At 38.5% G+C, this 15,939-nt stretch overlaps 1 protein-coding gene across 1 annotated transcript in view; it reads right to left on the bottom strand.

The window, feature by feature from the left end:
• ITPRID1 (ITPR interacting domain containing 1) overlaps nt 1-15,939 on the bottom strand; it is a 121,521-nt gene that overhangs the window by 105,162 nt on the left and 420 nt on the right. The gene's annotated exons all lie outside the window — the stretch shown is intronic.

The following is a 15,939-nucleotide window of genomic DNA, read 5'->3' as shown; positions in this document are numbered from 1 at the left end:
TTTTAATTTCATGGCTGCAATCACCATCTGCAGTGATTTTGGAGCCCAAAAAAATAAAGTCTGACTCTGTTTCCACTGTTTCCTCATCTATTTCCCATGAAGTAATGGGACCAGATGCCATGATCTTAGTTTTCTGATTGTTGAGCTTTAAGCCAACTTTTTCACTCTCCTCTTTCACTTTCATCAAGAGGCTTTTGAGTTCCTCTTCACTTTCTGCCATAAGGGTGGTGTCATCTGCATATCTGAGGTGACTGATATTTCTCCGGGCAATCTTGATTCCAGCTTGTGCTTCTTCCAGGCCAGCATTTCTCATGATGTACTCTGCATATAAGTTAAATAAGCAGGGTGACAATATACAGCCTTGACGTACTCCTTTTCCTATTTGGAACCAGTCTATTGTTTCATGTCCAGTTCTAACTGTTGCTTCCTGACCTGCATACAGGTTTCTCAAGAGGCAGGTCAGGTGGTCTGGTATTCCCATCTCTTTCAGAATTTTCCACAGTTTATTGTGATCCACACAGTCAAAGGCTTTGGCATAGTCAATAAAGCAGAAATAGATGTTTTTCTGGAACTCTCTTGCTTTTTCAATGATCCAGCGAATGTTGGCAATTTGATCTCTGGTTCCTCTGCCTTTTCTAAAACCAGCCTGAACATCTGGAAGTTCACGGTTCACATATTGCTGAAGCCCAGCTTGGAGAATTTTGAGCATTACTTTACTAGCGTGTGAGATGAGTGCAATTGTGCGGTAGTTTGAGCACTCTTTGGCATTGCTTTTCTTTGGGATTGGAATGAAAGCTGACCTTTTCCAGTCCTGTGGCCACTGCTGAGTTTTCCAAATTTGCTGGCATATTGAGTGTAGCACTTTCACAGCATCAGCTTTCAGGATTTGGAATAGCTCAACTGGAATTCCATCACCTCCACTAGCTTTGTTCGTAGTGATACTTTCTAAGGCCCACTTGACTTCACATTCCAGGATGTCTGGCTCTAGGTGAGTGATCACACCATCATGATTATCTTGGTCGTGAAGCTCTTTTTTGTACAGTTCTCCTGTGTATTCTTGCCAACTCTTCTTAATATCCTTTGCTTCTTTTAGGTCCATACCATTTCTGTCCTTATCAAGCCCATCTTTGCATAAAATGTTCCTTTGGTATCTCTAATTTCCTGAAGAGATCTCTAGTCTTTCCATTTTGTTGTTTTCCTCTATTTCTTTGCAATTTGTAAGTGGTCAAACAGGAGATAGCAAGAGTGAACGTTGACATTCTAGGAATCAGCAAACTAAAATGGACTGGAATGGGTCAGTTTAACTCAGATGACCATTGTATCTACTACTGTGGGCAGGAATCCCTTAGAAGAAATGGAGTAGCCATCATGGTCAACAAAAGAGTCTGAAATGTAGTACTTGGATGCAATCTCAAAAACGACAGAATGATCTCTGTTCGTTTCCAAGGCAAACCATTCAATATCATGGTAATTCAAGCCTATGCCCCAACCAGGAATGCTGAAAAAGCTGAAGTTGAATGGTTCTATGAAGACCTACAAGACCTTTTAGAACTAACATCCCCAAAAGATGTCCTTTTCATTATAGGGGACTGGAATGCAAAAGTAGGAAGTCAAGAAACAACTGGAGTAACAGGCAAATATGGCCTTGGAGTACAGAATGAAGCAGGGCAAAGGCTAATAGAGTTTTGCCAAGAGAATGTACTGGTCATAGCAAACACCCTCTTCCAACAACACAAGAGAAGATATCATAGACTATATTAAAATATGTGAAACAGTGGGAAATTGATAGCCAGTGCACTGCTACTCTAAGAACAGCTTTCCAAATGAACACTTTCCTTCCAGTTCTGTTTCCCAGCATGCAGAATAATATCTTCCTTAGTAATAAAGAAATAGTTAAAGCTGAATTAGCTCACTGTCTAAGGAAGTAGGCAATAAAGTAAATCAAAATGACAATTGAGTTACTAAGTTTAGAGGGGTAAAAGTATAGGGCTCTATGGGATTTCATAGTTAGAACCCTCAGCTCATCATTGATGGTTTGGAAAAAACCATCCTGGAAAATATAGGGTCTAAGCTTGATTCTAGGGGAGAATACAAGTCAGTAAAAGAGGTGAAGCAGAAAGGAAATAAGCTAAAGGGGATGTTCCAATTAGTAGGGAGATGAGGGTAGGGTAAAAAATGAGATTGACAAAGTTAATGTCATGAATTTTGTGTATTTTCAATAAATATATCATTCTCATAATTTTGATCTCTTTGGAAATCCTGTAACACAATGGCAGGGATAGGGGAAGTGAGACCCAGAAAACCACGTCATTTGACAATATCACAAAATGATTTTTTGGTATATTAGACACTAGAATGAATGTGTCAGGAATTTCTTACTTAAATTCTTCTACCATTGATATGTCATCCTGGGAAAATAGGCTAAAAGAAGAGATACAGGTTTAATGTCTTTCCAACTAAATGAGTTTATTTATAGTCCCATTTGTCTGGAGTAGTCCTCTTAAGGGTGTCAGAAAATAAATGCAAGCCCCTATACTCTGCATTGGGAGGGGAGATAGAGGGTGATCCAGGGAAAGGGAACAGCATATGCAACGGTCTGGGGGCAAGAGAGAAAATAGTATCATTGAAGAATTGCAAAAGTCTAAGTGTTCTTGCCTGGAGAATTCCAGGGATGGCGGAGCCTGGTGGGCTGCCATCTGTGGGGTTGCACAGAGTTGGACATGACTGAAGCGACTTAGCAGCAGCAGCAGCAAGTATGGCTACTGCAGTCCATGGGGTCATAAAGAATTGGACATAACTTAGTGACTGAACAACAACAACAACTGAATAACATATAGAGTCAATGTCAAGTGATATGGATGAGGAAAGGAGTAACCAAATCATCAAGGATTTTGCACTCTTGAAGATCATGGCATCTGGTCCCATCAGTTCATGGGAAATAGATGGGGAAACAGTGGAAACAGTGTCAGACTTTATTTTTTGGGGCTCCAAAATCACTGCAGATGGTGATTGCAGCCATGAAATTAAAAGACGCTTACTCCTTGGAAGAAAAGTTATGACCAACCTAGATAGCATACTGAAAAGCAGAGACATTACTTTGCCTACAAAGGTCTGTCTAGTCAAGGCTATGGTTTTTCCTGTGGTCACGTATGGATGTGAGAGTTGGACTGTGAAGAAAGCTGAGTGCCGAAGAATTGATGCTTTTGAACTGTGGTGTTGGAGAAGTCTCTTGAGAGTCCCTTGAACTGCAAGGAGATCCAACCAGTCCATCCTAAAGGAGATCAGTCCTGGGTGTTCATTGGAAGGACTGATGCTAAAGCTGAAACTCCAGTACTTTGGCCACCTAATGTGAAGAGTTGACTCATTGGAAAAGACTCTGATGCTGGGAGGGATTGGGGTCAGGAGGAAAAGGGGATGACAGAGGATGAGATGGCTGGATGGCATCAATGACTCGATGGATGTGAGTCTGAGTGAACTCCGGGAGTTGGTGATGGACAGGGAGGCTTGGCGTGCTGCGATTCATGGGGTCACAAAGAATCGGACACGACTGAGTGACTGAACTGAAGAGGTTTGCACTTAATTCTGAGAGTAGTGGAGAAGTGACACGATCAGATTTATATTATAAAAAGTTCCTCCTGTTTTAATATGGAGAATGGAATGAGTGGAAGGAACATGACTGAAGACATGAGGCTGGGGACCAGGTGAGAATATTAATGACCACAGCTGTGGCCCAGAGTTAGAGATAAAGACATGAGTTACTTTAGAACCACGTGGGAGAAAAAAAAAATCAGCAGGTCTTATTAACTGATCTACAAAGTGAGGAAAGACAGTGGTCAAAGATTTTTCTCAGATTTCCAACTTGGTCAACTGGTCAGTATCATTTCATGTAGTGACCAGGGATTACAGAAGGAGGTATACGTTTATAAGTGGATCTAGTGTGTTTTGTTTTGCAAATGTAGTTTGGGGTTCCTGTGGAAACACCAAAGAAAAGTATCAGTATGCAGTTTGAACTACATGAGTCTAGTGTTCAGTAATGAAGTCTGGGTTCACATGCGTCTTCAGTCACAAAATAGCTTCTAATTGAAGCCAAAGTGACAGGTGAGTTCACTACAGGAAGGAGTGCAGAGTGAGAGGAGGTCCAAACCGAGAAGCAGAGCAAGTTGAAGGGAAGAATCAAGAGTGTCAACACCAGAAGTGTAAGCTCTGGAGAACTGAAACCTTCGATCTACATGAGAAGCCCAATTATAATCATCAGGTGGCTTGATAAGTCTAGATTAGAGTCAGTTGTATTGCTGAAACGTCTAATGGGTTTGAACTATTGAATATTAAAGGGAGACATGACAGAGATTTGAGACTTTTGATTCAAGGGTTCTCAAACCTGAATGTGCATGGAAGTCTCTAGTGCCAGAGATTTTAGTCAGTAGGTCTGGGATGGGATGAGAAAATCTGCCTTTTTAAGTTCTCCAAAGCAACTGTGATGTAGTGAGTCCCAAAGGGCAGCATTTCAGAATCATTGTTTCTGGTTAGTGCATCTTTTTTCCTAATTGGTGCTTCTTGACATTGCTCTTCTACTCACAAATACTCACCCTCTATTACTAAACATTAAAAGATATATTGATTGTTGAACTGTATGCAGAGCTTGTGTTTTCTAGTATGTTTCCAGCTCTTTGGGAATGTTCCCACTTTTACTTTTTCCACTTATATCCTGTGAAAATGTCTCTTACAGAGAACATGTTAGTGATAAGTGATAATGTCTCTGATCATTAAAAACCTCAGAGACACAGCCTGATAGGGAGATAGAGCTTCAGCCTCCCTAGAATTTCATCAGACCCACATTCTTTACTAAGACTAATTGAGTGTTTCTGATCCTGTAAAAAGGATTATGTCAGCACAAGTTCAAAGATATACCCACTCTCATTTCAGCTGAGTCCTTCCCATATAGGAATTCTGTACATAACCATGTTGACAAAAATAAGATGATGATAATGATAGCTCTCCTTTATTATTGACTTGTGCCAAATCCCACACTAAAGGTTGTACATTTTCTTACTTGGTGTAAGTTATTATTATTTCTACTTCATAGATGAGTAAACTGAGGTTCACAGATATTAAACAACTTGTCCCCAGTCACATAAGTCGTAATGGATAGACCCAGGAGTCAGGCAAAGTTAGACCTATCTGACTTCCAAATCCATATGATTAACAATTATATATAACATTCTAAGAACTCAAATAAAAGTTGCTCTTATATACTTTCCAAATGGTTAGTTCAGAAAAAGAGAGCATATTATTTTTCAGAGTTGTCAGAATCTTTCTTGGTTTTCCAATTATTTTAAATAAAGGGGAAGTAGATTTAGCCCAGTTATTCTGTGTCCAGCAAGCTAAGTCAGAGAACTGGTTATCATGTGTGTTGCGAGAGTTTCTCAGCAGGTCCAAGAGCCCTAGCTAAACACAAATGAGAGCTAAAGGTAGGCTTTCCTTCCTTTTACATTGATGCAAAGACACTCAGGCTCAATATTTTTGGAATATTCCCAATGAGCCAGAAACGTACTAGAAAATACAAGCTCCATGTACCCTTCAATTAAATGATGATTAGGATGATTTATAGGTTAATAAGCTACAAAAATAAATGAGAGGTAATTCTTTCCTATAATCTTTAGTAGATAATATGATAAATTGAGATGCTAAATGCATATCATGAGATTAACTGACCCCAAATAGCTCCATGTTCCAAATAACTCTTAATTTCCAGTAGATGGACATTAAGATGGCATTTTACGTATTGAGATCTCTAATTATGCTTATACTGTAATTTAACCCTTTGAGTTAGATTTGTTGCATCAAGCATGTGCACAAATATTGGTATTCATTCTTATCACAACAAACCCTACTCAATTCAGTCTTTCTACAGTAAAGATCCAAATCAAATGCTGCCTCTGCCTGGAATGGGACTCCCCTATATTATTTTTGTTTTGCTTGTGCTTGTCACGGAACACCTACCATCATGTGCCTGCTATTAGACCTCTGATTCTCAAATGGAACTGATTTTGCCCCTGAGGGGACCTTTGACAATGTCTGAAGACATCTGTGGTTGTCACAGTGGGATGAAGGATACTGTTTCATGGGCAGAGGCCAAGGATAGTGTTGTGCATGTTGTAATACACAGAGCACTCCCTCCATTACAAAGAACTGTTCAGTCCCAAATTTCAAGAGCATTAGACTGAAAAAACTCTGTAGGACAAAGGAAAGACATAAAGACATAAATTGCTTAGGACACAGGTGCTTAGGAGTCACAGGTGCTTAGCTCAGCTCTGGCTCCTGTATTTACTACCTATGAGACATTGGGCAGGTCTTAATTTCTGAATCTGAATATTCTCATCAGTAAAAAGTAGATACTTATTTTACAGATGCTCCCCTTACAGAAATGTTGTAGGGTTCACAGCAATAATGCCTTAAAAATGGCCTATAAACTGAATACATTGTCATTAGATGCATTGAGCCTGTATTTATAATGATGATTCTAATAGTAATAACTGTGCAGGCAATTTGGATACATAGGTCTAGAGCTCAATCATGAAATCGAGGCTGAATTTCAAATTGAACTAGAATCTTACTCATTTTAATTTCATCTCAATGAGTATTTATTGCACAGGATTTCTGGGCTGGCATTCTTCTAGGTACTATAGATACAAAAATGAGATATTCTCCTTGAATTAAGGGACTCTTTTTTAGGATGGAAATAGAGTCATAAACAAAAATTATAATACCATGTAAAATAACCAAGATAACAGAGGCTAGGTGAATAAAGTTTTTTAGAAGCAGAGCAATTCAAGATATATTTTAAAAGTTTATGGGCTGCATTATTACTGGCAACAAAAAACTTTCTTTACTACCTCTCTTTACTGATCCCCATGGGGGAAAATATACATTCTTATGTCTTAGATTACACACTCTACAGAGTAGCTAAAAGTCAATAAGGAACTGAAATTGCTTTTTAACAATGATTATGTTAAATCTGACCATATAGAAAAGTAACAAAAAGGAGGCAGTTCTCTAATCTTTAATCCTGAAATGGGACCACTAGCCATGACTCAAAACTGTAGCATATATTGTGAACTGCTCATTGCTGTAATTGAGGTACAAAATGTTCTCAGAATGCAAATGAATGATATTCAGGGTACGTTATCTAGAACAGTCCAGGCAGCTGGAAAGTATTCCCAGTTACTTTGTTCATAGGAAATAACTACTCAGTAAATGTCTGATAAACTGAACAAGATTCCTTGACAGTAGTAGAGGAAGTGGGCACTGACTTTTCCCCTTTATCTACCACACTTTTGATTGGAAGTGTGTTCATGTGAAGTTGCTTCAGTCGTGTCCACCTCTAGGCGATCTTATGTACTGGGGCCTGCCAGGCTTCTCTGTGTGTGGAATTCTCCAGGCAAGAATACTGGAGTGGGCTGCCTTCCCCTCCTCCAGGGGATCTTCCCGACCCAGGGATCAAACCTGCATCTCTTATGTCTCTTGCATTGGCAGATGGGCTCTTTACTATTAGCACCACATGGGAAGCTCCTTGATTAGGAAACAAAATACCTAATATCATCTTCTCTATACACTGTCGTGGGTACTTAACAATTTTGGCATTACTGAATAGGTACTATATTACCAACGTGTACTTCCTAGACTGTCCATTGTCATTTCCCTTTCATGGATCTGCTAACCGAGAAACTACTCAGTATTGCCTATGCTAATGGCTCCAAGCCGTTTTAATCCAAATGGATCCTCAGTGATTCAAGAAGAATCAACGCAATTACAGCTACCATTTACATCAGAAAACCACATAGAGTTAGTAAGTAAAAAGCTCTACTATTCCACACCATGAACAGAGTGAATATAGCACACTTGGGCAGCATCTAAGATCTTTCAAGAATGAAGTCCAGAGAATCTCTCCCATTTTTGTGAGCTTTACTTTCAGGAAACCCAATAGGTCCTCACAATGAAGATGTAAGAAAGAGACTCTCATGGCTCTAGGAGACATAGGGCAAGAGTAATCATTGTGAAATATTAATATGACCAGATCCTTCTCCATAACAAAGGTCTGTTTTCCAAGAGAAAATGTTTTGCAAGAACCTTACCCCAGTTGTGGAAGAACATTCCTCCTATTACAGACCACTTTAGATTTCTTGTCTCATTTAAGAAAAAGCATGGTCCATTGGGGTCAGTACTTCAAGGAAATACATCGGGAATGCTTCTTCCAGGTATGACAATAGGGCAGGAGGGAAGAAGCTATATAACTGGAGAAACATTTGTGAAAGTCTCAACCCCAACCACTGAGTCTCAGCCTCAGTGTTTTAGAGGCCCACTAAAACACTGAGATCTAATCAAAAGATTGCAGAATGCATTCCCTTTCCCACATTCTACTCACACACCAGCAGAGTTCTGATATAATAGTACTGGATTACAGCTGAAAGATCTATAATCTCTTTTTCCTTCTCTTCTCTTTCTCTCTCTTTCTGAGGAGTACTTGGGGAAAACCAAAGTTAAGATGGGAGATAAAAACCAGGACACTAGAGGAATTTGAAAGCCTCTGGCATCCATAGCCATGGCTGACATTTAATATAGACCAATCTCTGGTCAGATTAGCATAAATTCTTATAATAAAGGCCATTTGCTACAGTTCTTATTACCTGATTCAACATGTGAGACTTTCAACAACAAAAATTTAAAAGCAAGAAAAAACACTGTATAAAGAGGTAAAACAATGATCAGATCCAAACTCAACTATGACACAGATGTTAGCATTATCAGATGAGAAATGTAACTTAACTAAGATTAGTATGTTAAAGGTTTAATGGAAAAAGTATACACCATGCAAGAAAAGATGGTTAATATAAGCAGAGAAAGGGAAACTAAGAAAAATATAAAGGAAAGTCTAGAAATAAAAAATGTTATAACAAAAATGAAGAATACATTTAATTTAGATTAGTTAAAAATGAGTAGTAGAAACTCTACGGAAACCACGCAGTACGTTTTCAAATAAGTATTCAGGGCATGCTAAGAGAGAAAAGAGAATAGAGTCATAGAAGTTGACAGTAAAACCAAAACAAAACAAAAAAAAAAACAGAGGAGGAAAAAGAAACAAATCACAAATACAATAGAAAATGATTGCAAACACAGTAGGCATAACATGGAGACATTATTCCAACTATATCAATAATCACTTTAAATGTGATTGCTTGAAATACAGTAATTAAAAGACAGAGATTGTCAGAGTGGGTTAAAAAAAAGGTTAAAAAAACTCCAAATTTGATGTTTATTAAAAATCCTTTTTAAATACAAACACTCAAATAGATTAAAAGTAAAAGGGATGGAGAAAGATACACCATAATAATCAAAAGAAAACTGGATTAGTTACATTCATTACAAACAAAGCTGACTTTAGAAAAGGAAGATTAGCAGGGATTAAATTTGGCATTATGTGACGATAAAGGTACAAATTCTCCAGTTGGTTGTTGTTGGTCGTGTGCGTTCTCAGTTGTGTCCGACTCTTTGTGACCCCCACAGACTGTAGCCCACTGGACTCCTCTGTCCATGGGATTTTCCAGGCAATAATACTGGAGTGGGTTGCCATTTCTTCCTCCAAGGGATCTTCCCGACCCAGGGATTGAACCTGCATCTCTTGCATTGCAGGTGGATGCTTTACCATTGAGCCACTGGGGAAGCCAAATTCTCCAGAAGACACAACAATTCTAAATGTGTATGTGTAACAGAAGACAAATCTGACTCCATATTGGATCTATTCCTTTAGTTCTATCCTTTGTGCTCTGTTGCCTGTGCTTAGTCATACTGGCTCTGCACCTTTCTTTCATCAAACAGTAAACTAGTGTTGCCTATAGCAACACTTTCTCAAAGCTCTGTCTTCCAGGCTTGACATTTAAAGGCATGTATGTGCTTAGTTGCTCAGTCGTGTCTGACTTTTTGCGACCCTATGGACTGTAGCCTGCTAGGTTCCTCTGTCCATGGGGATTCCGCAGGCAAGAACAGTGGAGTGGGTTGCCATGCCCTCCTTCAGGGGATCTTCCCAATCCAGGGATCGAACCCAGGTCTACCACATTGTATAACTCTTTTCACATATATATATAAAGATGATAAGTTGCAGAACGGAAAATAACATTCATTTTTTTGAAGCTTTACAGGGATGTTATGATCAGATGTATGTCGACAACTGCAAGAACAGTTATCACATCTCCTCCAGAGTCTGGCCAGCACCAAGAGGTCTGAGATAACCAGCCACACCTTTAGTATAAAAGAAGCTGGACTTCTAACCCAGGTGGGATGGTTCAATAGTCTACCACCTTCTCTGCCTGCTGCTTTCTCGAATAAAATCATTATTCTTTTGCCCCAACAACTTATCTCTTATTTATTGGCCTGTTAAGCAGTGAGGAGTATGTTCGTGGACTGGGCAATGTATACACTTAACACAAGAGTATAGACACACTTGAAATGAACACTAATATAACTGAAAGGAGAAACAGGCATTCCCACTATTGTAACTGGAGACTTAACCACCCCTCTTTCAGTACCTGATACACAAAACAGGTAGAGAATCAGTGAAGATACTTATACTATTAACCAACTATTAGCCAACTTAATGCATAAAGAATTTCATTCAACTATAGGAGAATAAACATTCTTCTCAAGCTCACAAAGAACATTCAACAAAGTTGATTGCATTCTGGGCCATAAAATGTACATTAATAAATTTATAAAACTAGAAATCACAAAGCTATGTTTTCATGTTGCAGTAGAATCAAACTAGACATCAGTAACAGAAAATATAACTATCAAATCTCAAAATATTTGCAGACTAAATAACACGAGTTAAATGAGAAATCTTAAGTTTAAAAATATTTTGAACTAAATGAAAATAAAACCTATCACAATTATAAAAATTTGTAAGATGTATCAAAACCAGTGCTTAAAAGGAAATTTATAGTATTAAATGCATATTTTAGAAAATAATGAAGATCTAAAGCCTATAACCTATGCAATATAAGCTTAAAGGAAGCAGAAGGAAATACAATAATAAAAATAAAAGCAATAAATCAATAAAACTTAAAAATAAGAAAACAATAGAGAAAAATCCATGAAACCAAAAAACTGGTTATTTGAAAAGATCAATAAAAGGGATGACTCTTTAGCTTGGCTAAGTGAAAATAAAAGGGAAAAGAAACAAACAATGTGGGAGCCAGGTTTCTCACAGTTGGAGGGGAAATTTACAAATAAACAAGGGGAAGAGGCTAGAAGAATCCAGGTGGTAATGGATTAGAGTTGAGGACATCAGTATTAACTCACAATTAGCTTAACATACATACAGATGGTTACATATGGAAATATTTATAGCTATGTTTATACGGATGAGTTAGCATACACATATATATTTCCTCTGTCAGATGAGAGGGTCTAGAAACAAAACACCCAATAGTAATAAACTTGCATATGCACATTACCCAGAACTTGGTTTCTAATATTCTTCTGTGAAAGGAACCAATGCAGCTTGAGAGATGGCTGGACTATAAATGATAAACTTTTAACATCTTAAAGTAAGGGAGTGCTAAACACACACACAATGCTGTAATATGTCAAAGAGATAACAAAAGCCAGCTGGAAAAGCTCGTATTCATCAATAAGAGCACACAATAAATAAAACAGTATTGAATAATAATCCCAAATTTAAAATAAATGTCCATGAATCCATACTGATACAGAAGAGTGATTACTTAAATAAATAATTCTGGGAGAATAGACAAATCTCCCATGCAGAACTCCAAATAATTTATTTGGCTACTGCACCATCTAACTTTTACTCCTTGGATATGGGATTAACATAGTGACTTTCTTCCAAATAATAAAGTATAGTAAGGTGAGAGGGAGTAACTTTACAGAAAAGAAACCTGAAAAACAATACGTGAACCAGGTGATCAAGTCATGTCATCAAAAGGACATAAGCAGTCATGTCATGTCGATATTCAGAGAAGGCAATGGCACCCCACTCCAGGACTCTTGCCTGGCAAATCCCATGGATGGAGGAGCCTGGTAGGCTGTAGTCCATGGGGTCGCTAAGAGTCGGACACGATTGAGCGACTTCACTTTCACTCATTGGAGAAGGAAATGGCGACCCACTCCAGTGTTCCTGCCTGGAGAACCCCAGGGACGGCGAAGCCTGGTGGGCTGCTGTCTATGGGGTCGCACAGAGTCGGACACGACTGAAGTGACATAGCAGTAGCATGTTAATATTAACTGTTTGTGCCCTTGATGCAATGTGATGAGAATGCTACTTTAACTCTGTGACCTTCCTCCCTCACACCCATAACTCCAGCCTGATTATAAGAAAAACACGAGACAAATTTCAACAGAGTTGACATTCTACAAAATATTTGATAAATATTCTTCAAAAATGTCAACGTCATCAAAAACAAGAAAGTCAGAAATCCTAACAGTGAAGAGGAGACACAGAAGATATGAAAACTAAATGTAATGTGGTATCTTGGATGGGATAATGGCACAGAGAATATTAGGTAAAATAAGGAAACAAAGGTAGGGACTGTAATTAATAATGATGAATCTATATTGATTTATTAATTGTAATAAATTACCTTATTAATGTAAGATGTTAATAATAGAGCAAAGAGGATATGGTGAATTCTTTAGTAATAGTAATCTTTGCATTTTTCTGTATATCTTAAATTATTTAAAAATTTATAAAAATTATTTATTTGCAGTTGGACAAGATGGTACTCAGTATATTTATTTTAACCCTCATGTTCAGTGATTTTGAAATAAGTGACAAATAGCAGAAGGATGCATATATATCTATTAAAATTATACATATGTTGAGAGAGACAAACTAGAAATATGTACATATTGCATGGTTGTGTGGATATATCTATGTAGATCTAACAGCGACTGATCTGATCTGATCTGATCTGATCTGATAAGACAATGCTAAGAGTAGTTATCTCTGCTAGCGGGAAGCTGCTGTATAACACAGGATGCCCAGCTTGGTACTCTGTGACAACACAGAGAGGTGGCATGGCAGGGAAAGGGAGGCTCAAGAGGGAGGGGATGCTGCTGCTGCTAAGTCGCTTCAGTCGTGTCCGACTCTGTGCAACTTCATAGACAGCAGCCCACCAGGCTCCCCCATCCCTGGGATTCTCCAGGCAAGAACACTGGAGTGGGTTGCCATTTCCTCCTCCAATGCAGGAAAGTGAAAGTGAAAGTGAAAGTGAAATCGCTCAGTCGTGTCCGACTCTTAGCGACCCCATGGACTGCAGCCCTCCAGGCTCCTCCATCCATGGGATTTTCCAGGCAAGAGTACTGGAGTGGGGTGCCATTGCCTTCTCCGAGGGAGGGGATACATATATATATAATTATGACTGATTCGTGTTGAGGTACAGCAGAGACCTCTATAGCATTTTAAAGCAATTATTCTCCAATTAAAAAAAAAAGTAGTTCTCTCTGGATGATATGATTATGGACAATTTTTACTTTCTTCATTTTATTGATAGTATTTTAAAAAAAACCGACCAAGGACCAATTGCTTTTGTAAAATAAAAACAAGCCAATAAAAGCCTTTATTCTAAAAATCAGTGAATATCCATGATGAGTGATGCCTATCTGGTCTATGTGCCCTTCCTTCGATCTAACCAATTCTTGATGCTTATTTCTATCATTCTGTTTACAAAATATTATGTATTTATTTGTCTGTCTTCCTTCCTAGATTATACAATTCTTAAGGACAAACAAAATTTGTCACTTCTGTATTGCTACTGTCCAGTACAAAGCCTGGAATGTTGTTCATTTAGGGGCATAGGCAGAGGACAATGCAATGGGAAATCTTGGGCAAGTAACTGAAGTAACTGATTCAGTTTTCTCATATGTACAATGAGGAATCTGGGCTACTTCCATCTCTGGGGTTCCTTCCAGATCTAAGATTCAACATTCTCTACCCATCTCAATGAATTAGGCATAATTTCACAAAATAAGAACTCCAGGGAAATTATGTTACTTGCCCAACTTCTTCTTTTGCATCTTCTGGAAGATGATAGAAGATTGAGATTCAGGAAATGTCTGCTCAGTGGGAATTGGTTCAGAAAGCCTTTTCACTGTAGGTTTTAAATAATTTATTATTTGTAGTTAAATTTGTCCTTGAAAATTTACAAAGGTTTGAACAAATTAGAGTGGTTAAACTATGGAAGGATTTAATATGAGGATAATTATTTCATTAAGGCCCTACTGAAATTATTCTTGAAAAACTTTCTGCAATATGCAGAAAATACTCTATGTGATAAAGCAAGGATATTGCTATATGTGTGTCATTCTGATTACATTGTTGTTTCCTTGGACCTGAGATTAAGGAAGAATGATGAAAAAGGACAAGTCACTTGCACATTTTGAAGTCAAACCCTGCTACCCTTCCAACATCAGTAGTTCTGCCATCTCTTAAATCAGCATCATTCTCCAGTTTTCCTACTCCTATTTCCCACTGACACAGATCCCTTGAAACATCAAGTTCATCTACAAGAGCCTATTATCATTTGTTTGAGTTTTCTATCGAGCTGCAACAAAGTACTACAAGTTTAGTAGCTTAAGACAGCGCAAATTATAATGTCTTAAAATTCTACAGGTCAGAAATCCAAAATGGGCCTCGCTGGGCTAAATTAAAGGGTTAGCAAGTTTGTGTTCCTTTCTGAGGGCTCATGAGAAGAATCCATTTCCTGCCTTTTCCAGTTTGTAGAGGTTACCCACATTCTTCCAGTCCTGGCTCCTTTCTCCAGCTTCAGCACAGCATCTTCCAATCTCTCCCTGATACTGACATTCTATTCATGTCATCACCTCTCCTATCCTGACTCTGACACTCTGCCCTCTCTCGGATAAGGGAGTTTACAGTCCGGTTGGGCCCACCCAGATAATCTCCCCACCTCTAGATCCTTAATTTATTCATATCTACAAAGTCTCTTTTGATCCGTAAGGTAATACATTGACAACTTTGGGATGAGGACTGTGTTTCTGTCTACCATGTATATGCTTTTCTCTCATTATCCAACAGAGTGGACACCTCTATCCAACAATCGGAAAGGAGGGCAAACAGAAGGCACACATACATGTGTATGTGTGTGTGTGAGTGTGTGTGTGTGTGGGGGGGTATATATATGTAAAGTAATTGTATTTATATGCTGATATATAAATATATATATACATGTAAATATGTTCTATTGTCTTATTAAAATAATTTCATTAGTATTTAGTATGTCTCATTAATTAGCAACTTAAAGTTGAGGTACTAAAATATCATTCTGATTATAGCATTCTGAATATTCTTCTGAATGACATCCTTACACAAAAATATCACCATCTGGAAATCAGAAATGGAGCATCGTACTTATAAGCAGTTTTTACCTCCTGGAGTTTCTCTCTCTTTCTCTCTCTCACTCTTTCTCCCCAACAACCCACCCCTCTACCCCCCGCCCCCAAACACACACACACACACACCTCTCTCCTTTCCTGGAATTAGCTACTGCTCATGACCACATTTTTTTTTGTCATTCTCAGCTGCAACTCCAGATTCTCATTTTGATTTGCTTCCATCCATGGCTTGGTAAAGAATCCGCCTGCAATTCAGGAGACCCCGGTTTGATTCCTGGGTCAGGACGATCCACTGGAGAAGGGATAGGCTACCCACTCCAGTATTCTTGGGCTTACCTGGTGGCTCAGCTGGTAAAGAATCTGCCTGCAATGTGGGAGTCCTGGGTTCGATCCCTGGGTTGGGAAGATTCCCTAGGGAAGGGAAAGGCTACCCACTCCAGTATTCTGGCCTGGAGAATTCCATGGACTATACATACATACAAGGAGTCAGACACGACTGAGCAACTTTCACCTTTC

Source organism: Bos grunniens, chromosome 4, assembly GCF_055505025.1.
Source record: "Bos grunniens cultivar Pamir isolate PY7600 chromosome 4, Bosgru_T2T1.0, whole genome shotgun sequence".
Taxonomy (NCBI): Eukaryota; Metazoa; Chordata; class Mammalia; order Artiodactyla; family Bovidae; genus Bos; species Bos grunniens.
Note: the sequence above shows the minus strand (reverse complement) of the source record. Positions and strands in the feature narration are given on the sequence as shown.